The 23,339-nt window shown below is 38.4% G+C and overlaps 1 pseudogene; it reads left to right on the top strand.

Moving 5' to 3' along the window:
• Positions 1 to 4,970: 4,970 nt before the first annotated feature.
• LOC137959454 (E3 ubiquitin-protein ligase UPL1-like) lies at positions 4,971 to 9,295 on the top strand (annotated as a pseudogene).
• Positions 9,296 to 23,339: the final 14,044 nt, after the last annotated feature.

Here is a 23,339-nt window from a genome sequence, read left to right as displayed (position 1 = left end):
TTCATAAAATGATGGGTTCTTCTCGAAGTTCCTCATTAAATACCACTGCCACTAGTGCTTCAGCTATGCTATCTGCCTCATCTTCATGCTAGATAATTGACTCGAGAGCCTTCGAGCATCTTACAGGTAACAAACATTTATTACATTATGTATCTCCATGTCTTTCACATAAGTTTGTTACCATAGCTGACGGTTCTCAAACCAAGGTTCAAGGGAAAGGATCCACTTCCGTTACACCATCACTTTCGCTCACTGATATTCTATTTGTTCCTCCCTTCCCTTTGAATCTGTTATCTGTTAGTCAGCTGACAAAGTATTTTAATTGGGCTATCACCTTCTCACCCACTTCATGTGTATTTGTTACAATGTGGGACCCACCATGGCGCTTTAGCTGGTGAGACCCACCATGAGGACATGGGACACCAAGAAGAGTCCTCCCCCAACCAAGCACGAGGTAAGGAATTAAGAAACACAAGCTGAATTGCGTTAGGAGACTTGAATATCAAGTGGGATCCACAAATATCTCACGATATGGTAACCTTATCAAGATGAGTTGGAAGATCATGAAGGACCCACAAAGATAAGGCCACGAGCTGGTCTCCTCCCTTAATTCACGTGAATAAAGAAAGAGTTCTAGTTCAACTCATATTAGTCTTCTAGTAGATTAGTTTGAATAGACTTATCTTAGAGAGTTAGAGATGGAGTGTAATTAGGATTGAAAGGTAAATTATATTAGGACTCTACCTCTTCCTCTACTATAAATAGAGGTGTTGTAATTCAGAATTTATTAAGTTACACATCTCAATCTCGAGCTACTCTCTCTCTCTCTCTCTCTCTCTCTCTCTTTGCTTGGTGCAACCTCTCCTTTCTCTTTTATTTTATCTTCTCTCTACCCGAGAGCTCTTCTTCCCTTTTCTTTTGTTTTATTTCTTCTTTCTCTTGATCAGAATTATGGAAAAGGGATCCTAAATTCAACATGGTATCAGAGCATTATATTTAGGATCCCTCATCAAAGGAATGCTCTAAAGAAGTGATGATCAACACCACTCAAAGAAGGCTCTTTTATGAAGGAAGAACACAAGCCGAGAAATAAGTGTTCAATTTTTTTTTCTTTTCATGCTACTATTTTCTGAATTAAGAAGATGATTTAAGGATGAGTATGTGAATGATTTCATCTTATTATATTATGGATATGCATGCCTCTCTATCTAGAAGGAGCTATCAAAACAATTTTATCGGTTTGGAAATTTTGTTTACCGAGACCAGTCCATGAAAAGATTGTTGGAATTTTTTTTTCATGGGATAAGGGTTCCCTAATATATAAGATTTTTATTGAGTCTCTTTGAGTGGTATTAGAGGAAAAAAAATCAGAATAATAATTTAGCATCAATGCTAAAATTCCCCATACATCGAGTTGATTGAAGAAGTACTACTTGGTGTTATTATTATAATATTTTTTGAAGAAGGGTTTATCATGGCTGAAGAGAATATGAATATCAAAGGTGATATGCTGAGAATAACTACCATACCCTTACATGGGGTATCAAATTTTATGAGTTGGTCCACATCGGTTCGGAGGTTCCTTATAACAAAAGACCTACTTGGTAACCTCACAACCCGAGGACCACTTATTGATGAAGATGATATTTTTTATAAAAAAATGGTTCAAAAATGATACTTTGGTGATTAGTTGGCTAATCAATAGCATAGAAGAACATGTCTCCAATAATGTTATTCATCTTGACACTGCTAAACAAATTTGGGAGACATGAGCTAAACTGTACTCTTGCCTGGATACTCTACATAGACCATATGATATTCTCCAAAGAATAATGAATACTAAACAAGGAGAGAATATTCCTGAGTACTTGGCCCGCTTTAGAGGCTTTCTACAAGCGTGGAAGTTAGCTCAGCATTCAACCACATATGTTTCTATCCAAGACAAACAGAAGGAAGCCTTAATTACTGCTATTTGTCTTGCAAATATTAAACCCCATCTTGAGATTGCCAAGAGTCAACTTTTGAGTGATTTTGCTGTCCCCAAGTTTGATGGTGTATGTGCAACACTACTTAGTATTCCAGACACTTGTTCCTCCACTACTGGTATCATCCGCTATATATTCCGATCATAGAGGATCATCATTTGACCGCGGCCAAGGCCGTGGTAGAGGTTATAGAGGTGGTAGAGGAAGAGGTGGAAGGACTAGTGCTGGCAGAGCAGATGGGAAATAATGTAGTCATTGTAAAAAAATTGGCCACACTATAGATAATTGCTATTATAGGGCATGCACTTACTGTGGACAATATGACCATTATAAAGAAATATGTTATAAATCCAATGGACAATCAGAATTGATAAGGGCTAATCAAGCCTTTATAAAGTGATACAAAAGAAGAACAGCCCACAAAATCAGCAGCACAGAAATTTTTTACTGATGAAGAGTATGAGCTATTTCAGAAAATGAAGACAATGTTGGGTTCTTCTCCTAGTTCCTCCACAACTACTGTTGGTACTACCGCATCAGGTATGCTATCTGCCTCATCTTCATCGTGGATAATTAACTCAGGAGCCTCCAAGCATCTTACAGGTAGCAAAAAATTATTACATTCTCTATCTCCGAGTCTTTCACACAAATTTTTTACCATAGCTAACGATTCTCAAACCAAAGTCCAAGGGAAAGGTTCCACTTCTGTCACACCATCACTTCTTCTCATTGATATTCTTTTCATTCTTATTTTCCCTTTGAATCTATTATCTGTTAGTCTGCTGACAAAATATTTTAATTGCTTTGTTACCTTCTCACCCACTTCATGTGTCTATCGGGATCTTATAACGAAGCAGGTGATTGGTGGAGGCCATGAACAAGGGGGGCTTTACTACTTGGACGAGCCGAAAATAAATATGGTTTCTACTACTGAAAATGAGACATGGTTATGACACAATCGGTTGGGACATCCATCTGCACAACCTCTTCATTATATGTTTGCTTCTCTTAAAGTAAGGTCAGAATTTCATTGTGAGGTTTGTCAATTGAGTAAACATCAAAGGGGTACATACTCTCCTCGTCCAAAAGTAAAAAGTGTTACTCCATTTTCATTAATTCATACTAATGTTTGGGGACCCTTGAGTGTCTCCAATATTTCTCAAGCAAAATATTTTATTACCTTTATTGATGATTTAACTCGCACAACTTGGTTGTTTATATTTAAGGAGCATTATGAGATACCATTCATTTTAAAGTCATTTCATGTTATCATACTCACACAATTTGGTCAGAAAATAAAAAATTTCTTGTCTGATAATGCCAAAGAATATGTTTCCAAAGATCGTGACTCTTTTTGTCAATAAAATGGCATTATCCATCAAACATAATGCGCCTACACTCCTCAAAAAAATGGTGTAGCCGAAAGAAAAAATTATCATATTCTTGAGGTAGCTCGAGGTCTATTATATGCCATGAAAGTTCCATACTTTTATTGGCCTCAAGCAGTCCTTATGGCTTGCTTCTTATAAATCGTCTACCATCTACTGTTTTTGGTAATGAATCTCCTTACTCTAGATTATTACCAAATGATGACTCATTTTCATTACCTTTGAAAGTCTTCGAATGTCAATGTTTTGTTCATAATTCATTACCTAGACACAGCAAACTTGATCATAAATCTATCAAGTGTATCTTTTTGGGATACTCTCGCACACAAAAGGGTTATATTTGTTATAGTCCTACTCTTCAACGTTTATTTGTGTCCAGGGATGTAACATTTTTTTAAGACAACTCATTTTATTTTGATAGTGCTCCTCCTAATTTGTCCTCGGTACCAGGTTCTCCTCGACTAGTTTTGCCTCATGATACAGAGATTATTCAACTCCCAGAGCAAGTGGCCGACACCACACCTACCGAGTTAACAGATCCAATAGAGGTAAGTCCTTTATCACTAGTTATTTTTGGCCCTCAATATGATACCCGTCCTATTTCTATAAGGAAAGAACCTCGATCATGCACTAGACCTTTTACTTCTCATCCCATTTCAAAATTTGTGTCTCATCATAGCCTCTCACCTTTATGTTTTCAGTTTCTTTCTTCTATTTCCTCCATATCTGTTCCACAATCCTATTAGGAGGCTCTACAACATCCAGGGCGGAAGACAACAATGGATGAAGAAATGAAGGCCCTTAATGACAATCATGCATGGTCACTAGTTCCTCTTCCACAAGTAAAAACCCATTGGTTGCAAGTGGGTTTATACTGTCAAACATATTCTGGATGGGTCAATTGCACGACTGATCAGTGCTATGGAATTGATTATGAAGAAACCTTCTCTCTAGTAGCAAAAATGAACATGGTACGTATATTATTATCTCTAGCAGCCAATTCATCATGGCCGATATATCAAATTGATGTAAAAAATGCATTTCTTAATGGTGATATTAAAGAAGAAATTTAAATGCAATAACCACCTGGGTATGTGGTTGAGGGGGAGTCAGTATGCCGCCTAAAAAAATCTCTATATGGTCTAAAGCAGTCCCCTCGAGCATGGTTTGAGAAATCTCTATATGGGCCAGATTTCACAGATGCTCTAGAGATCACTCAGTATTTATTGAAAATACACCAAGAGGTAAAGTGATTCTGGTTGTATATGTTGATGATATTATTGTAAGTGGTTGATTCCGAGGGCATCCAGAAAACAAAGAAGAAAATATGTGCTGAATTCAAGACGAAAGATCTTGGATTACTCAAAATTGGGTATTGAAGTATTACAATCCAGACATGGGATTGTGCTATCCCAAAGAAAGTATGCCCTTGATCGACTAGAGGATACAAGAATGATGGGTTGCAAACCAATAAACACTCCTATAGACTCAAATACAAAACTATGTGGAGGCATTGGAGAAGATGTAGATATTGGAAAATATTAAAGACTAGTGGGGCGGCTTATTTACCTATGTGTAACAAGGCTAGATATTTCATATGCAGTAAGTGTGGTAAGTCAATACATGTTGTTAAAAGGATAGTCTCACATACATTAGTGAGTAGAAAGATCTTGTATTTATTAGCTGGGAGAAAAGGTTTCCTAAGTGGCTAGTCATTTTGGGATACGGCCTTCGACCTAAATTTAACATGGTATCAGAACTGGTTGGTCCCGAGTTCAAGTCCCGCTCCCACAGAATTTATCCCAGGTATTTTTGGTGAATTTGTCCTGGGTTTTTCCGGTGAGTTTGTCCACGGGTTTTTCCCGTGCGGCGGAGTGTTGGAATATTTGTTTGTATCGACCGGGCCAGTCCTTGTATAAAGATCCATAGGGTTGCTTCATTATCAACTGGACTGGATGAACTCATGGGTCATGCATCTTCCTTACGGGGTCATGGAGTTGACATGCTGATCGAGATCTTGCAAACCATTTCAAAGATTGGGACCTGTATTGAAGCTCCTCCCTCTTCAACAGATGTGCCTGGCTCGTCTTCTGTTCCTGTTCCTATGGAAACTGATTCAGAAGAGAAAAACATGGTTGGAGTGGATGATAATGATTCATCTAGAATGGAAATTCTGAGCAAATGATTGATAATCCTGATGCCTTAGCTGGGAACGTTGAGTCTTTCCTTCCAGAATGTATTAGCAATGCTGCACGCCTCCTGGAAACAGTCCTTCAGAATGCTGATACTTGCCGTGTTTTCATTGAGAAGAACGGCAGTGAGGCAGTGTTGCAGTTATTTACGTTGCAGTTATTGCCTCTTTCTGTTTCCATTGGCCAGAGCATATCAGTTGCCTTTAAAAATTTTTCGCCTCAGCATTCTGCTACTCTTGCACGTTGTGTTTGTGCTTTTCTTAGAGAGCATCTGAAGTTGACAAATGAATATCTTACTTTTGTGAGTGGCAATCGGCTGGCTGAGCTCGAAGCAGTCAAGAGAATAAAACTTTTAAAGTGCCTCTCTAGTCTGGAGGGGCTTCTTTCATTGGCCAACTTTTTATTGAAGGGCACAACTACGATGGTTTCTGAGTTGGGTTCTACAGATGCTGATGTTCTGAAGGATTTAGGTAAGGCATATAAGGAAATCCTTTGGCAAATCTCTTTATGTAGTGATGCAAAGGTAGATGAAAAACAGGATATTGATGCAGAAACTGCGACATCTGATCCTTCTGCCTCCAATGTGGCTGGCAGAGAAAGTGATGATGATGGGAACCTTGTACCATATGTTAGGTACTTGAACCCTCTTGCAGTAAGAAACGGTACTGCACCTCACTGGAATGCTGAACATTGAGTTTTTGTTAATTGTGCGTTCTGGGGATGGTGTGCATCGCCATGCAAGACATGGTTTGACACGGACTCGTGGTGGTAGGATTGCACGGTATATGGAGCTATCACAGATGGATTCAGAAGGTACCACAAACGCTTCTGAAGTCTCCCTGGTCAAAGATGTTAAGAAGAAGAGTCCTGATGCACTTGTCTCAGAAACTTTAAGTAAACTTGCTTTTGCTGTGCGCTCCTTCCATGCTACCCTGGTCAAAGGCTTTGCCACTCCAAACCGTAGAAGAGCTGACTCGGGTTCATTGAGTTCTGCCTCCAAAAGCCTTGCATCTGCTCTGGCTAAGATTTTTCACGAGGCTCTTAGTTATCAGGGCAGTCTGCCACCTCTGCTGGTCTTGAGATGTCACTTTCAGTCAAATGCAGGTATCTTGGGAAAGTTGTGGATGACATGGTGGCCTTAATATTTGATAACCGACGTCGTTCATGCAACACAGCTTTGGTGAATAATTTTTATGTGCATGGGACGTTCAAGGAGCTTCTGACTACATTTGAGGCGACGAGCCAGTTGCTATGGACATTGCCTTACTCTATTCCTGCCACTGGAATAGATTAAGGAAAGGCCACTGAAGGAAACAAGTTGTCTCACAGTCTGTGGTTACTTGATACTCTGCAAAGCTACTGCCGCCTCTTGGAATATTTTGTTAATTCTGCTTTGCTTTTGTCGCCAACTTCTTCATCTCAGACTCAGCTACTTGTTCAGCCAGCTGCAGGTTTATCCATTGGGTTATTTTCTGTCCCTCGAGACCCAGAGGTTTTTGTTTGCATGTTGCAGTCTCAGGTTCTGGATTTAATACTTCCTGTGTGGAACTACCCTCTATTTCCAAATTGTAGCCCAAATTTCATTGCTTCCATGGTTTCTATTGTTACTCATATATACTCTGGAGTAGGAGATGTGAAGAGGAGTCGAAATGGTATGGCTGGGGGAACAAGCCAACGCTATATTGGCCCTCCGCCTGATGAAACGACAATTGCTACTATAGTTGAAATGGGTTTTACCAGGGCAAGAGCTGAAGAAGCTTTGAGGAGGGTTGAGTCAAACAGTGTTGAGATGGCTATGGAATGGTTGTTTAGTCATGCTGAAGATCCTGTGCAAGAGGATGATGAACTTGCTCGAGCGCTTGCCTTGTCTCTTGGAAATTCAACTGAAGCCTCTAAAGAGGACAGCAGTGACCGGACAAAGGATGTTCCAACCGAGGAACGTGGGGCAGAGCCACCCCCTATTGATGATATCCTTGCTGCATCCATGAAACTATTCCTGAGTAGTCATTCTATGGCATTCCTACTGACTGATTTGCTTGTAACTCTTTGCAATCGAAAGAAAGGCGAAGATCGTCCTAGAGTGGCATCATATCTTATACAGCAACTAAAACTTTGCCCGTCGGATTTTTCCAAAGATACTGGAGCATTATGTACAATATCGCATATACTTGCTTTGCTTCTCAGTGAGGATAGTAATACAAGAGAAATTGCTGCACAAAATGAAATAGTCTCTGCAGTAATAGACATCTTACTTAACTTCCGGGGAAGGACTGACTCTAGGGAGGAAGCTTCAGTACCTAAATGTATAAGTGCTCTTCTGCTGATTCTGGATAATATGTTGCAGTCAAAACCCAAAGTTCCTTTTGAAAACACTGAAGGTAATTCAGGGTCCCGGGCAGATTCCTCTGGTGAAGATGCTGCTCTATCTCTTCCAATAAAGGAGACAAAATCTGCTTCTGATGGCGGGGAGAAGGGGTCTATTGATGGTTTTGAGAAGATATTGGCAAGTCAACTGGCTATCTGACTCTTGAGGAAAGTCATCGAGTTCTGGAGGTTTGTTGTGATTTAATAAAACAACATGTTCCTGGTAATGCAGGCTGTTTTGCAATTATGTGCACGTTTAACAAAAACACATGCTATAGCCATGTTTTTCTTGAAAATGGTGGTTTGGCAGCTCTTTTTAGTCTCCCAAGGAGTTGCTTTTTTCCTGGATATGACAGTGTTGCTTCTGCTATTATCCGTCACCTTCCTGAAGATCCTCAAACATTACAGACTACCATGGAGTTCTGCCATGGAGTTGGAGATACGGCAAACATTAACTGGCGTCCTTAGTCGCCATGGGTCCCGTCTTTCACCTAGGACATTTTTGACATCAATCGCCCCTGTTATCTCAAGAGATCCAGCAGTTTTCATGAAAGCTGCAGCTGAAGTTTGCCAGTTGGATTCTTCAGGGGGTAGAATGAACATTGTCCTATCAAAGGAAAAAGATAAAGAGAAGGAAAAATCAAAAGCCTCCGTCACTGAAGTTGGGGTTGCATCAAATGAGTGCGTCCGTATGACAGAAAATAAGCCGAATGATGGGCCCGTCAAGTGTTCAAGAAGTCGCAAGAAAATACCGGCTAGTCTTACTCAAGTAATATACCAGCTTCTAGAAATCATTGTAAGTCACTCATCGCCAAGAAAACAAGAAGAGTCTACTAGCTCTTTAACACCTATGGAGGTTGATGAACCTGCCATGAAAGAGAGGCAAATCAAAAGTTGGTGAGACAAAAAGGCAGAATGTAGTAGCCTTTAAGAGAGATCCGCTGTACTTGCAAAGGTGACTTTCGTACTCAAATCGATGAGTGATATACTTCTCGTGTATGTACATGCTGTTGGGGTTGTCCTAAGACGTGACTCAGAGATGTCTCATTTGCGGGGATCCAAACAAGGAGATGGGCCAGCTGTAACTGGTGGGTTGTTGCACCATGTATTACATCAGCTGCTTCCATTATCATATGATAAAACTGCTGAAACAGCAGATGAGTGGAGAGATAAACTGTCTGAAAAGGCTTCATGGTTCTTGGTAGTGCTGTGTGGCCGTTCTGCAAAGGGGCGTCGAAGAGTAGTTGCTGAAATTGTGAGAGCCTTCTCATTGTTCTCTGAAAGCAGTTCTTTCAAAAATTTATTGCCACCTAACAAGAAGGTTTGAGCCTTTTAGCGCACTAGTTTCAACATGGTATCGGAGTAAGGTTCTCATATATGGGCATCCACCCAAAATTATCCACGTACCACAACGTGAGGGGCCTCTACCCAAATTATCCACGTACCTACACGTGAGGGAGAGTGTTAAAAGGATAGTCCCACATACATTAGTGAGTAAAAAAGATCTTGCATTTATTAGCTGGGAGAAAAGGTTTCCTAAGTGGCTAGTCATTTTGGGATACGGCCTTCGACCCAAATTTAACACATACACAAGCCACAGCTTAGTCATTGGCAAACACTTGAAAGAATATTATGATATCTAAAAGGAGCTCCAGGAAGGGGGCTTCTCTATAAAAACCGTGGTCACTTCAACATCGAAGGATTCTTAGATGCAGACTGGGCTATATCCCCGGATGATAGAAAATCTACTTCGAGATTTTGTATGATGGTTGGAGAAAATTTGGTTACATGGAAAAGCAAGAAGCAAAATGTAGTAGCACGATCTAGTGCAGAAGCAGAATATAGGGCCATGACACACACTGTTAGTGAACTCATATGGATAAGTTCTCTTCTCACTAAAGTGGGATTCTACAAAGAAGCTCCAATAGATCTATACTATGTCAATCAAGCAGCAATACACATTACATCGAACCCAGTCTTCCATGAAAGAACACAACATATTGAAGTGGATTGCCGTTTTATACAAGAAAAGTTCCAAGCTGGTTTCTTATCTCTGAAGCATATATCATCACAAAGTCAAGTTGCAAATATTCTCACCAAGCAAGTTACTCACAAAATTATGTCTACCATATGCAGCAAGCTAGGCATTTATGATGTGTTCTCACCCCCTGCTTGAGGGGGAGTGTTACAATGTGGGACTATCATGGTGCTCGAGCTGGTGGGATCGACCATGAGGATGTGGGAGACCAAGAAGATTCCTCACCCAAGAAAGCATGATGTAAGGAATTAAGAAGCACAAGCTGAATTGAGTTAGAAAACTTGAAGATCAAGTGGGAACCAAAAATATCTCCCGAGCTGGCAACCTTATCAAGATGAGCTGAAATATCATGAGGGACCCACAAGGATAAGGCCACGAGTTCTCCTCCTCCCTAAATTCACGTGAATGAAAAAAGAGTTCTAGTTCAACTCATATCAGTCTTCTAGTAGATTAGTTTGAATAGACTTATCTTAGAGAGTTAGAGTTGGAATGTAATTAGGATTGAAAGGAAAATTGTATAAGGACTCTACCTCTTCCTCTACTATAAATAGAAGTGTTGTAATTTAGAATTCATCAAGTTACACTTCTCAATCTAAAGTTACTCTCTCTCTCTCTCTCTCTCTCTCTCTCTCTCTTTGCTTGGCGCAATCTGTCCTTTCTCTTTTATTTTTTTTCTCTTGACCCGATAGCTCTTCTTCCATTTTCTTCTTTTTTCTTTCTTCTTTCTCTTGCTTGGAATTATGGAAAAGGGATCCTAAGTTCAACAATATTTCAGGATCTTATAACGAAGTAGGTGATTGGTTGAGGCCGTGAAAAAGGGGGGCTATACTACCCTGATGTGCAAAAAATAAACGTTGTTTCCACCAGTGAAAATGAGATAGTGTTATGGCACAACCGGTTGGGACATCCTTCTTCAAAATCTCTTCATTATATGTTTCCTACTCTTAAAGTCAGGTCCGAGTTTCATTGTGAAGTTTGTCAACTGAGTAAACATCAAAGGAGTACATACTCACCTCATCCATAAGTCAAAAGTATTACACCATTTTCATTAATTCATATTGATGTATGTGGACTCTTGAGCGTCTAAAATATTTCTCAAGTAAGATATTTTATTACATTTATTGATGATTTCACTCGTACCACTTGGTTGTTTCTATTTAAGGAGCGTTCCAAAATACTATTGATTTTTAGGTCTTTTCATGCTATGGTACTCACTCAGTTTGGTCAGAACACAAAAATATTTTTTTCTGATAATGCCAAGGAATACATTTCCAAAGAACTTGACTCTTTTTGTCAAGAAAATGACATTATCCATCAAACATCATGTGCCTACTCTCCTCAACAAAATGGTGTAACCGAACGAAAAAATCATCATATTCTTGAGGTAGCTTGAGGTTTATTATATGCCATGAAAGTTCCATACTTTTATTGGCCTCAAGCAATCCAGACCGCATGCTTTCTTATAAACGGTCTACCATTCTCCATTCTTGGTAATAAACCTCCTTACTCTAAATTATTACCAAATGATGATCCATTTTCACTGCCCTTGAAATTCTTCGGGTATCAATGTTTTGTCCATATTTCCTCCGCAAAACTCAGTAAACTTGATCCTAAATCTACCAAGTGTATCTTTCTAGGATACTCTCGTACACAAAAGGGTTATGTTTACTAGAATCCCACTCTTCAACGTTTACTTGTGTCTAGGGATGTCACATTTTTTGAAGACTCCATACTATTCTGACAATGCACCTCTAGGTTTATCTTCAGTACCAAGTTCTCCTCGACCGGTTGTGCCCCGTGCCACAGAAACATCTCAGTCCCCCAGAAACACCGGTTGACACCATACCTGCTGAGTTTATGGATCCCACCGAGGTAAGTCCATCTTCTCCAGTTGTTTTTTTTTCCCACAATATGATACTCGTCCTATTGCACAAAGAAAAGAACCCATATCAGGCACCATACCTTCTGTCTCATCCCATATCAAATTTTGTGTCTCATCATCATCTGTCCCCTGCATGGTGTCAATTGCTCTCTGCTATTTCTTCCATATATGTACCACAGTCCTATCAAGAGGCTCTCAAATATCAAGGGTGGAAGGCAGCAATGGATGAATAAATGCAAGCCCTATATGAAAATCAGACATGGGCTCTAGTCCCACTTCCATTAGATAAGACACATGTCAGTTGCAAATGTGTTTACTGTGAAACACAATCCCGATGGGTCTGTGGGTCAACTGAAGGTTCGCCTCGTGGCTAAGGGTTATACACAATGTTATGGAATTGATTATGAGGAAACCTTCTCTCCAGTGGCAAAAATGAACTTGGTACATGTGTTATTATCTCTAGCAGCTAACTCTTCCTGGTAGGTATATCAACTTGATGTGAAAAATGACTTTCTGAATGGGGATATCAAAGAATAAATATATATGCAACAACCACATGGGTATGTGGTTGAGGGGGAGTTAGTATGTCGACTAAAAAAATCTATGTAAGGTCTAAAACAGTCCCCTCGTGCATGGTTTTAGAATTTTAGTCAAGCCCTCATACGGGCAGGATTTTATAGATGCTCTGGTGATCACTCAATTTTTATTAAAAACACACCTAGAGGCAATGTAATTATGGCAGTATATGTTGATGATTTCATTTTAACTGGTAGTGATTCTGAGGGCATCAAGGAAACAAAAGAAAAAATATGTGCTAAATTCAAGAACATGGATCTTGGACTACTCAAATATTTTCTGGGTATTGAAGTATTACAATCCAGACATGGGGTTGTGCTATCCCAAAGGAAGTATGCCTTTTATCTACTAGTGGAAACAGGAATGCTGGGATGCAAACCAGCTAACATTCCTATGGACTCAAATACAAAATTATGTGTAGGTACTGGAAAAGATGTAGATATCGGGAAATATCAGAGACTAGTGGGAACACTTATTTACCTATGTGTAACAAGTCCAGATATATCATATGCAGTAAGAGTGGTGAGTCAATACATGCACAAACCACAACTTAGTCATTGGCAAGCACTTGAAAGGATATTACGATATCTGAAAGGAGCTTTAGGAAGAGGGCTTCTCTATAAAAATCATGGTCACTTCAACATCGACGGATTCTCAGATGCATACTGGGCTGGATCCCTGGATGATAGGAAATTACTTCATGATTATGTACGATGGTTGGAAGGAGTTTGGTTACATGGAGAAGTATGAAGCAAAATATAGTAGCGCGGTCTAGTGCAGAAACAAAATACAGAGCCATGGCACACTGTTAGTGAACTCCTATGGATAAGTTCTATTCTCACTAAATTTGGATTCTACAAAGAAGCTCCGATGGATCTATATTGTGATAATCAAACAGCTATACACATTACATCGAATCTAATCTTCCATGAAAGAACAAAGTATATTGAAGTGGAGTGCCATTTTATACGAGAAAAATTCCAAGCGGGTCTTTTATCTCTAAAGCATATATCATCTCAAAGTCAAGTTGCTGATATTCTCACCAAGCTGGTCACTCACAAGATTATGTCTACCATCTGTAGCAAGCTAGGCATCTACGATATTTTCTCACCCCCAACTTGAGGGGGTGTGTTACAATGTGGGACCTACCATGATGCATGAGTTGGTGGGACCCACCATGAGGACATGGGATGCCAAGAAGAGTCCTCATCCAAGCTAGCATGACTTAAGAAGATAAGAAGCACAAGCTAAAATGAGTTAGAAGACTTGAAGATCAAGTGGGACCCACAAAGATACCATGAGCTGGAATCTTATCAATATGAGTTGGAAGATCATGTGGAACCCACAATGATAAGGCCACAAGCTCACCTCCTCCCTTATTTCCACGTTATTGAAGAAAAGTTATAGTTCAACTTATATTAGAACTCTATTAGATTATGTTATCCTTTCAAGATAGACTTATCTTAGAGAGTTAGAGTTGGAATGTAATGAGGAGATTTAAAGGTTAATTTTATAAGGACTCTATCACTTCCTCTACTATAAATAGAGGTGTTGTAATTCGGAATTAATCAAGTTCTACAATTTTCTCTTGAGTAAATCTCTCTCTCTTTGCTTGGCACACACCGTGTTCCTCTTCTCTTCTTCGCTCTACCCGAGAGCCTTCTTCCCCTTTTCTCCTTTTTTTCTTTCTCTCTTCCCTTGCTTGGAATACTGAAAAAGGGATCCTAAATTCAACACAAAAAAACCCATTATTTTTTTCTTTTCTCATACTTTGTTTAGTTTTTCATCATATTGTTGTTACATTTTTTTTATTCTTTGGCTGGCTTGCTCTCTGCCATTGAAGCCATTGATGCCATTGGGAGTCGTATTGGGTTCCTTAATTTGTTCGGCTGACTTCTGGCTATCTATCCTATCTATCCCGAGTTAACTTGCAATCACTGTGCTGACTTGCCATCTATTTTTTGGATGGAGTTTCTGGTTGCCGCTTTGGGAGGACGATGAACTAGTGCCTTACCATATTAATGGCCCGAGACTTCGAGCCCATCACATTGCCTGGCTGTAACTTCCTCTGTGTGGTGGACGTGTTCTTCTTCTATTTTTTGTCATTTCTTGAGGATGAATATCCGGCCATCTCTGGTTTTCAAAACTGTTTGGAAGCCAGCATTGTCGAAGAAGATGACTATTCAGGTATGCCAGAGTCACACTGAAAGACTGTTTGGAATCGTGGCCGCAAAAGAAGAAGACTATTACAATTTAATTTTTCTGGTTCTGAGTCTGCTCTATTTGGTGCATTTGCTGAAGAAGAAGAAGAAGAATGTTGCCACTATGTTGAGGTTCTCTTTGGTCGAAGATGACATTGCCGTTGCCATAGACGATGACACCAATCTCCGCTAAATCTTAGTGTTTTTGCTGCTCAATTATCAGAGGAAATTTCCTTCATTTTTTTTGCTTATTATCTTCCAACAAGCACGTTCTCTGCTGGAAATCTCTATTTCGAATAGTCCTTCACTGATTTCTCTCCTTGCACCAGCTCTGTTGCGGTTGCTGGTCATTAACAGCTGGATTGAAAGAAAAAATTCTAAAAGCTGTCAGCTGGTTCTTCCTAGTTATTCTAGCGGATTTTTTATTTTTGAAAATTGCTGATCATTCGATGGTTATTTATGGAAAATTTCTAATCTCTTCAGTGCGGGGAAGAAGACACTGTAGAAAAATTATATGTTTCCTAACTTAGGAAACCAGAATTAATCAACACCAGTTCAGCACTGTCCGCGCCTGTTTCAGCCCAACTCGGACCAGCCATGTTCCCGAGTCAAACCAGCAACCCGAGCACTTTTCCACCAGTATTTTGAGTTAACTCGGACCAACTCGGACTGAGTCAACCTAGTCCGGGTCAACTCAGACATGGTCGACTTATTTTCCTATCTCAGTATACATTTCAAAGTTTATACATATTTCGGCACGACTCAGTAATTTTCTGGCTGGATTATTATTTTGAAGAATTGATAGATTATTCCTTGGTCAACATATTATTTGTTACAAATATTTACATTAGATTATTTCATGGGTTAATTTTACAAGGATTATTTTGGTCGTGTTATATGAGTCCAAGCCCATGCCAGCTGCTACTATTGTGTCTCTTGGATAAGACATTATTTTTAAAGAAGAGGTCGCATCAATACCTTTTCCCATACCATAATTTATTTGACTCTCAAAAATATCACGGTTGGGACACCATGAGAGTTGGTGCACGGATTGGGACACCATCATTTGTTTTTAACTCTCAAAAATATCTCGGTTGGGACACCTTGAAAGTCGGTGTCCGGATTGGGACACCATGATAAATAAGCCCACTTCCCCCCATTAATGTCATTTATTACCCCTAATACTTGAGAGACGTTGTCCTGTGGAGGGACACGGTGATGGAGGAGGTTTTTTTTCCCTTCAGCATATAGACCCACTACCTACATTAATAGGAGTAGTACTACTTACAGAAGATAGGAGTATGCCAAACATCCAACATGAGTTATTTGACTGGATTATGGAGCAATATCATGGACTTGAAGTGATGCTACTCTCACTTATGTTATGGCAGTTGGGCCTCATGAACGAGAGCACCAACATGAGGGGGAGTGTTGGAAGATGAAGGCATATTGGAAGATGTGCCATTTTATACAAAAATAGATTTTATACATTATTTGCAGCAAGCTGGGAGTTCATGTTGTTCTCTCACGAAACATAAAACACTAATGGTCCCTAGAGATGTATTTTTACTAGAAATGTTTCCCAACCATTCCTTAAAAAATGCATAGACATAGCCTTGATTCGTATGAGGGGATCTAATCCTATACTAACTAGTCCATAGTGGACGTATTGGAATCTTTTTAGCTTTGCTAAGTTTGATTAATTTAGAAGTCTATAACAGAAAGTACCGAAATCGGTATCCTGTATTTGGACTAATAATTCCTTATGAAATATGAAGGATTTTTTCTTGAACTCTATCCAGTCTTTGTTGTAAATTTCAATAATCCATGGAATACTGATTGTCCATTTTTGTCCATCCTGCATAAAGTTAGGATGTTCTTCGTATTCTCCTTGTGTTTCATGGTGTACATGAACACTTTGTTAGAGAGAAGTATATTCTATGCCTATGGGTTCAGACATTTAAGAATTTTAGTTGAGATATTGTCTCTTCTAATTTTTGGAAGAATATCTTAAGTAGCCGTTCCAATTGGTAGATAGTGATGAACGCAGAGGTATGTTGGATAACAAGTTCACTTAATTCGTCTTTATCTATTAGAGCACATATATCTCATAGAAGACAATCTCTGTCTACACTCTATTGTGTTTTTACTTCTGCTATTTTAACTATAACTTCTTGTAATTCTTTTCTACTAGGTTTTGCATTAACCAATTTAGTTTTCATCTCTATGATAGGTTTAAATATCCTAAAGTGTTCAAATTCTTGTTCTACAAATCTTTATAGATCTGTAAGGAGATTTATTGTGGGTTGAGTAAGTTATCCTTTTAATATCTCAAGATGAACTTTTATTCCTCTCATGAGTAATTTGACTTGTTCATTTACGTCACTTTCTATTCCTAAGCAAAGGAAAGCTACGTATTCTGCAGTGTATTTTGTGGTAATTACCCTTTTGGAGAGTGGGTCTCTTCGGACCAATAGCCCTACAACCTCAAGTATTCCAGCTGATATAACCAATATTTCAATCAATCAATGCTATTATGATCCTAAAATATTTCTCAATAGTAAACTTAATTATAATAGTAACCTAATAGTTTCTAACAGGCCCAACATGACTTCTGCTGCTCTTAGTATTATCCAGGGTTTGACCTTATTCCTACCAGCTTACCACCAAGTGGACTAAATCGCTATGTGACCTTGCGGTTTTCTGAGGCCACTAAGCCGTACATGTTAACCGATGTGGCTCCTTGGCTACTTCAGCTGAGTAGAGCACAACTCCATTTCATTTTCTACCTCGTAGCGTAGCCGAATACTACCAAGTACCTAACTTCATTCTTATTTGGCACTATCTTGATAGTATTAGTGTAACAGTATTCTAAACAAGTACTATAGAGTTGACATACTAAGAATAACATAAATAGTTACTATGGACATTAAATAAAAAAAAATGCAGAATGAATAGTAATAACAAATACTATGAAGATTATATATATAAAAGTGTGGAAGATAACATGAATGCATACTGTGGAGATTTCTATATTACAAACATGCGGAAAATTAAACCATTGTTTAAAAGAGAAAATAAAAACTATTCAAAAACTATTACATACAAACTACTCCTGAAGTTACCGACCATGTTATTGGTCGGTTCCCTCTTTAACTACTCAGCCATATGGTTGTTTGCACATACCATGCTTTGAAACTTCATCAGAGATTGCTTGCAAGAACTCGCCTTCTCTTTACTTCACGCTCAGAAATCTTTGAGTTATTTTTGAATGCCTTGAACCATGTCGTTGCTTCAAATTTATAGTTGGGGGTGGAAAAATCTTTCCCGCCTTGCCCTCCGAAGGAAGGGTTCTCATTTAAAGTCGATGGGTATTTTTTACTCTGTCTTATTTCCTCTTTCACCCTTCTATTATTGCCTTTCGGCACCGAAAGTAAGGTAAATGGGTCTGTAATTCTTCTAATGTCATTATGCTGACATTTAGGGAATCTTTTATCTCCGTTATCAAGTTGAATCAGATTTCGACATCATTTGCTGTTGTAGTTGCTGACATCTGGGATGGTTGCCTTCATTTTGACATACTGTCTTCTGACGACTTCCTTTCTTTTCACCGTTGACACTTGTGCAGCTTCTCGAATGTGTGCTGGGCCATGCCGCAAAAAACTTCCTTCTTTATTTTACTTTCTAGAAATTTTCCATTTTTTAATTTCTCAAGTGTTTCTTCCAGTGATTTCTGAACAGTCGATAGAGATTATTTGAAGCTTCTGGCTACAATAGTCAACAGTATTGATGTCTTCTACACATAACTCTTCTTCTTTTGTACCAGTGTTTGAATGTACTGGATGATATTTTTAAGTTCCAAGTTTCTTCAGGACAGGGTCTTACCTTTGGTTTTAGCTTCAAGTAGAAATCCAAAAGCTTTCCTTCTTTATCTAGAATTTCAAGGGTTATAAACGAAAGACTCGGTATGACCATGTTATTCTCAATTATTTTTGCTATGGATGAGACGAATCTCAACCGTATAGCTTTAGCCTTAGTAGTAGAGTAGAAACTCTTGCAGACTTATGTAATTTCTTTTGGCAATCTAGCAAGTACGGATAAATCCGTGGCTTGTATGAAAATTTATCCAATTAGTTTGTATGTGAATAACTTATGGGCATATTTACTATCCATTTCTGGATAGGTTACCAACCTGTTCCAGTGTTCACTAGTATCGGTGGTCATTTAGGGAGTATTAATCCCTTTGCCGATATGCACAGTTCACCACTTGAGGGCGTAGCGAAAGTTCATCAAACATAATGTCTGAGAGTTATAGAGGCTTAATTTTCCTCAAAAAATCATACTTGTTAAACTCTGGTTTATCTTGTTTACTCAGGATTTTCAACCAAGTAAACTCAGATGGGGGAACTAACTTAGCATTAAAAGATTTCTCTTTCTTTGGCTCATCCATCTCCATGGGTTTTGGAGTCGTTATGGTTTCCTTTCCAGCTAGAGATTGGTAAGCAGAAGTCCCTAATGCCTCTGTCTTCATGGACGACTGAGTTATGGTTTCCTTTTTATGTGTAGCATAATCGGTAGAAACCCCGGTTTGACTTGTATTTGGAAGAATACTACAATCATCCATATATTTTGAAGTGGACGTTAGTGCTTCTTTTTCTTGTGAAGGAGATCCGGTAGAAGTCCCAGAAGAACTTGGTGTGTTGCGCCTTTTTTGGAGTTCTTGTTTCTCATTGGTTAATTGATTAGCCTTTAGCTATAGATCATCTCCGTTTAACCCGAAATGGGCACAGTTCTCTAAAATTTCTCCTTGTTGAGAATGAATTAGGAGGTTATCAAAAAGAGACTTTAGAGTTGAGAGCAGTAATGTAAGGGTGGCGATTGCTGCTTCCTTATCCATCACATTGCTACTAAGGGGATCCATCTTTTTTGTCTATTACACAAGAAAATACTCAAGTAAGAGTATCAGGTAAATACTTTTTATCTAGTTTAATGTGCTCGACAATAAAAGAGAATTGGAAAAACCATTGCTGCCATTGGAGTAACCTACTTTGGCAGAGAGTCTTCTAAATATCTTTTCATAAAACCAACAAAATTATTACAGTCACTTCTAACATGAAATTCTTTTGGGGAAAGATAAATGAAAATTTTCTTTATCCGATTTTTTTTCTTTCTCATAGGAATGATAATTAATTTTAGCAGATGTAAATTTTCCTGAGGTAAATTTACATACCCTTTTGGAATTATTTATTTTATATTTTAGTACCACTGCCCATGTATGATCTGAAAGAGTTAACATTGGAAGATGAGTAAACAATTGTTTGATCTGAATTACATTAGAACAGTGATCGGGAGTCCATTCCCATCTGACATCCTTTTTTAACTTATGTGGGAAAGGTTTCCTAATGTCTGCTAAGCTCTCAATAAATTGCTCAACATATGATAGACATCCAAAAAAAATTTGAAGTTGTTTTACATCTTTTAATTATTTCGAGAAAGATGCAATATTTTCCAGAATATGATTTTGGAGTACTATTTCTCCTTTAGAAATGTTTAATCCTAGAAAATCAATCCTAGTACAGAACAATTCTGATTTCTTTTTCCTGAGGGAGATCCAAACATTTTTTAAGGCATTTAATACCTTAAATAATTGTTCTTTATGTTGATGTTTGTTTTCATAGAAAACTAACAAATCATCAACATAAACCAAATAAAATTTGAAGAAGAGTTTGAGGATGTCATCCATTCTTCGTTGGAAAATTTTTGGAGTTTATTTTTACCCAAAGGGCATAGCAAGCCATTCATAATGTCCCGAAGGACAACTGAATGTTGTAAGTGGAATAGCTTTTTCGGTTAACCGAATTTGCCAAAATCCTGACTTGCAATCAAATTTGGAAAATCACTGTTTTCCACGTATTGCGGCTATTAACTTTTCCTAGTTAAGGAGGTAATAACCATCCATCTTGTTGAATTTATGGAAAAGAGAAATACTTCATTGACTTTATTGACTTATTATAATCAGAGTATAGGAACCTCTATTTATATTAGAGGAATGTAGTAGAGTCCAATTACAATAAACCTACCTTTGTCCCAATTATACCCAAACTCTAACACTTAAGGATAAGCCTTAGCATAATTAAATAACTCAATATAATAGAAGAAAGCATAACTCAAACTAGAACTCTTTGTTGAATTTAGGACCCCATGAATAATACATCGAGCAAGGGGAGAGAGAAAGGCTCTCGGATAGAGAGAGAAGAGAAGGAAAATAAAGGAGATTAAAGAGAGAGCACTTCACACGAGAGAGGAGAAAAAAGAAGAGACTTGCTTGATTGAATTCTGAGTTACAATCACCTCTATTTATAGTTGAGGAGGTGATAGAGTCCATGTACAAGTAATCTTAGGACTCCTAATTACATTCCAACTAGAACTCTCTAAGATAAGCCTATCATGATAAGACTACATAATCTATTTAAGGGACTACCTGAACTCAACTTCTAACTCTTCTTTAATCACGTGAAGCAAGATAGAAAGCCAACTCTTGATCTTATCTTTGGGGGGGTTAGTCAACAAAACAGATTTTTGAAGTTCATGTTCATCTCCAACATGAAAATCATGTCAGTCATCTACATGATCTTCATTTTCGCACTTGGTGTTAGTGTTGACGACTTCATGTGCACTGGAAAACAGTTTCCAGTGTTAGTGCCCCAACTTGAGAAAAACATAAAAAACAAGAGAATGCCTAAACCCTTACAGTGCACTTAATTACAACACAATCCTTAGACCCCAAATTCAATAAAACAACCATTATTACTACACAAATATGTTATTTAATTTATAAATAAATATATAAATATATTTATTAATTGAATTAAATATTTTATTGTGCATTAATATGGTAATTACGTGAACCAATGAAATACGCACTTGATTAATTACAAGTAATAAATAAATAACGTTATAAATTATTTTTTAATAACATAAGATATGTTTTAATATTAAAAACCACTAATTTAATACAATAATAAAAAATAAATATAATAAATAAATTTATATATTTATCAATAACATAATATATTTTATGCATTACTAATTAATAATATATTGTCACAAAATTTAAAACCATTGGTTTAATTAATTATAGCAATGGGATAATTAAACCAAAATAATTTATCAAATATTTATTTTAATAATATTTTAATTATGACTATTAAATCACTATTTTAATATAGTAATTATAAATTAAATATATTAAATAAATAAAAAAAATTATTTTATATATAAAAATTATAAATAAGTAATTTTTATGATGATAGTTTAATTTTTCCTAACTTAGGAAAAATTTAATCCATCGTCTTCCTCAGCGGCGAGCCAGCGGGCAACGGCGATAGCGGCTGGCCAGTGGGCAACGCCGACAGAGGCGGCGCTCCGACAGTACGCCGAGAGAGAAGAGAGAGGTCGTCGCTGAGGGAGGAAGGCCTCCCTCTCTTCTCCCTCTTGACCTCCGTCGCAAAGGCTCTCGACCTCCCACTGCGATGGAGGTCAAGAGGGAGAGACCGGAGAGAGATGGCTGAGAGAGGGAGCAGAGAGATGGATGTCGAAGCGCAGAGAGGGGGTACGGGAACAAAATGAGAGGGGCGCACTCGTTTCATGTACATGAATGCCAAAAATTGGGCGGAAAGCACTCTTCGTCGTTTACACTTTGGACATGATCATATTAGTCATGTACATGACTTGAAGTCTGGCTCTCCACTCTCGACCTCAGAACATGAACCGAGTAATGCGGCTGAAGTTAGTGTCCTAAGTCAAGTTGACTAACCCCCCTTTGTGGGTCCCACATGATCTTCAAGCTCAAGTTGATAGAGATACTAACTCATGGTATCTTTGTGGGTCCCACTTGATCTTCAAATCTTCTATTTACTTCAAGCACATGTTCCTTGTTTCTTAGCTCGAGCCACTTTGTATGAGGACTCTTCTTGATACCTCTCGAGCTCATGGTGGGTCCCACATTGTAACACTCTTCTATGAAGACATGACCATAAGATAATGATGCCAGACCATGGTTATCTTTGTGAGTCCTTCTTAATCTTCCAACTAACTTTCGGTTATCTTTGTGAGTCCTTCTTGATCTTCCAACCAGCTTGTGGTTATCTTTGTTAGTCGTTCTTGATCTTCCAACTTATGTGATAAGGATGTCAACTCGTGGTAATCATGGCGGGTCTTATTTCTAATGTGCTTGGGCCCATCTTGAGCGCCTTCTTTGGTCATGTGGCCCATCTTGTAATACTCTTAGATATGTGGGCCTTCCTTGGTCGTGTGGGTCGGAGCCCATCTTCCAACATTCCCCCTCAAGCTGGGGGTGAGAGAACATCATGAACTCCCAACTTGCTGCAAATGATGTATAGAATCTTTTTGTATAAAATGGCAATCCTCCAACACTCCCCTTCATGCTGGTGCTCTCGTTCTTGAGGCCCAGCTGGCATAAGATAAGTTAGAGTAAAATAACTTCAAGTCGTATGACATTGCTCCATAATTCAGTCAAATAACTCATGTTGGATGTTCGACACACTCCTATCTTCTATAGGTAGTGCCATCCTATTAATGTAGGTAGGGGGTCTATACGTTCTTTGGAAGTATAATAAAAAAACTCCTCCATCACCGTGTCCTTCTATTGGACAACGACTCTCAAGTGGTAGGAGTAATAAATGTCAATTCA

This window comes from Aristolochia californica, unplaced genomic scaffold (genome assembly GCF_029961685.1).
Source record: "Aristolochia californica isolate CCGP_79_NKW_82.1479 unplaced genomic scaffold, dmAriCali1.0.hap1 SCAF_3, whole genome shotgun sequence".
Classification (NCBI taxonomy): Eukaryota; Viridiplantae; Streptophyta; class Magnoliopsida; order Piperales; family Aristolochiaceae; genus Aristolochia; species Aristolochia californica.
Note: the sequence above shows the minus strand (reverse complement) of the source record. Positions and strands in the feature narration are given on the sequence as shown.